Below are 3006 nucleotides of genomic sequence, written 5' to 3' on the forward strand. Positions count from 1 at the left end.
TTCGTGCCCTCCGCACTGGCCCGCCGCCTCCTGTCTCCCCGGGGGTACCGCTTACCATGTGTCCCAAAGGGCCATCCTGCCGTGCCCCCGAGTTGCCTCCCCCAACCCCTGATGGCTCCATCCGTTGATGTTCACGCAGCTCTCTGATCCTAAACCTGTGTCTGGGCCTTGCCCGGTCTCTGCTAGACACCCCCGAGCTGTGGCACCTCGTCCCCACGCACGTGACTGGTGCCCACAGCCAGGACATTCACACCTCACACCTTGATGGATGTCACACTCCAAGGGTTCTGAGGCAGCCTGTGTGCCTCCCACCCCTGCCAGCTGCATGGGGAGCATGGCAAGGAGCACTGGAACAGGCTGTCCAGGCAGGTCATGGATTCTCCCTCTCTGGAGACACTCCAAACCCACCTGGAAGCGTTCCTGTGTAACCTGCTCTAGGTGATCCTGCCTTGGCACAGTGGTCGGACTGGATGATCTCCAGAGGTCCCTCCCAACCCTAATGATTCCATGATCTTGCCTGCAATGATACCCAGTCTTTAACCTACTTGACACATCCGTAACTCTTGGAAAGCTCAGCTGCAGTGTCAAGTGTTCTATTCCTGCTCCGCTTCCTTCCTTGCTCCCACATTAACTCACAGCTCCACATTTCAATACAGCAGCTCCTTGGCTCATCCCTGATACCCGCCACGCGTGCGGTGAGCAAACTCAGAGCACAGACTCGCACAAATAGGACTGTGAAGGATCCTAGAGGTAACCTCACTCATCCTTGCCCTGAGCAGTCCTACCTCTCTATCATCTTGCTGCCCTCTTCAAATCTTTCTCTGGCTCAATGCCTTAAAATACTAGACAAAGGTAAGCACTGGAGTGCAGAGATCACTGATGCTCCACTCAGGATGGGCTGCCCACACTTCCACAGCTGCCTGACTGAATTTGCCTGATGCTCCTGCCTTTAACTGAGTTCCCAGCTCTTCGGACTGGATTTATCCTTTTGCTCTGTTTGTATGAGGCCTTGAACTTGGGAGCCTGAATCGTGAAAGTAGCATGTCAGAACTATAAAAATACCAACAGCAAACCATTTAATAATAGAAAGAGTTCCTTTAAGCCCTCTTAGATTTGGCATCTCTCAGCCTCCCACCCACATAAGCAAGGATAATGTGAAATTTTACTTCTAAGCTTAGCTGTATCGCTGTGATTTGTCAAGTCTTTGGTGACTGATGTATGGTTTGCTAGGAGCCCAGGAGAGTGAATTGAAGGCCTTTGTACTGTGGCATTCTTTGAGCAATCTGTCCCTACTCCTCCTTACCTGGGATGGAAACTGGCTGAGACATGCTTGAATTACACTGCAAGCCCAAGGCTTGAAATTTAGGGCTCACACCCTGCCTGTGTTTCTAGGAGGATGAAATAAAGGAGGCCTTTCCACTGCTGACCTCTGCATCTAGCAGTAAAAAATAATTCCTCAGTCTAGACAAACAATGAATGGCTCATGGATGTGTGCATGTCCTTTTTTCGTCAGCCAAGCCTCGTGCTGTTTCATGGGTTTGCCAAGGAGCACAGCAGGCAGGAGATTTCATCCTTCCCAGGTTTTCTGGGGGGGAACCTCTTTTCCCAGCTGAGTTTTCTGCAACAACCTGAGGCCACAACTTGGCTTCTGCCAGCCTCAGTGACCCTTGTGAGATCCGTACAAGTTGTCCTCCAAAGACTGCAGGACAACAGTGAGATTCCCTTTGGCAACTGCATTTTCAAAGAGGGCCTTTTTTCTGGCACAGCTATCAGCTGTTGAAGAAGGTACTCAGAACAGTTTGAAGAGAGCCGTGTTTTATGAAATATTGTCACTGTTCCTGTATTGTTCATATCTGAGCCTGTCTTATGTGGGTGTGCGTGCCTCAAATGAACACTGCAGGCCACTGAAAATGTCACCTACAGATTAATCTGGCTCACTCCAGCCTTCTGGAAAAATGAATGAGGGTGATCAATAGATATCCTGTGGCTTGCCCATCAATGCACATGGCCCCTGTAGCATCATCACTGGAACAGCTCCCCTCCCCAGGGGACTCTGTCAGTAGCAGAGCTAGTAAATGTAAAGGTGAACAATTGCCATGGAGCCTTGAGCAAGGAATGCTGAGGAACTGGGTTGTGCAGATGGGGGAAAAGTGGCCAAAAGGGCTGATAGTTGCTCATCAGGGTCACCTTATTTATTCCAGGTAGCACAGCCCATGACAGTCCTGCTACCCCATTGCCTCAGGACCAACAGAACCATCCCTCTGTCTGTCCAAGAGCAAGTGAACGTGTTTCAGGAGCTGCTCTGGTATCTTAATTGCTTGCCCTACTTTAGAGGTTTTTGGATGGCTAGAAGCAGCCCAGAGGAAATAGGGTCCATGCTAGGGCAGTGTCTGGTCTGTCCTGATTTACATGAAGGACTATTTTCAAACCCTGGGTGGAAAGGTCAGCTCAAAGCTTCCAGCTGTGCCCCTCTCTCCTATGGCTGGATCCCTCTGCTGCCAGCAGATGCAGCAACCTGGTCTACAGTTACCTGTCAATTTTATTTGCTTTACACGCCCAACAGCTTCTTAACAAAGCACCATTTCATTCAGCACAGATGTGCAGCCACCACTGGGCTGACAGAGGGACAGAGCTTTATGAGAGGGCAGCAAACTGGTGGGGCAGGGGAAGGCAGAAAACACAGAATAAAGCCCCCTGACCCAGTGTGGCAGCTCTGAGTGAATAAAGGGATGAGCTCATCCCAGCCCAGGATGAAGTATCAGGTCACTGCCTGTTTAGCACAGAGGAGGAAGAAGAGTCCTGCCAACTGCCCCAGCCACTCCTCAAACCCCACTTCCAGTACCTCCTTTTCCAGGGCCCATGGAGCACAGCTCCTTTTGAAGCAATGGGATTTTACATGATTGTGGCACAAAGAAACATCAGCTCATTTCAAAGGCGACTCCTTTAGTTCTGTTCAGCTGCTTATGCTGAGTGCAACTTTTAAATGTCTTATAATACACATGACAA

This window comes from Corapipo altera, unplaced genomic scaffold, assembly GCF_003945725.1.
Source record: "Corapipo altera isolate COAL_440 unplaced genomic scaffold, ASM394572v1 112, whole genome shotgun sequence".
Classification (NCBI taxonomy): Eukaryota; Metazoa; Chordata; class Aves; order Passeriformes; family Pipridae; genus Corapipo; species Corapipo altera.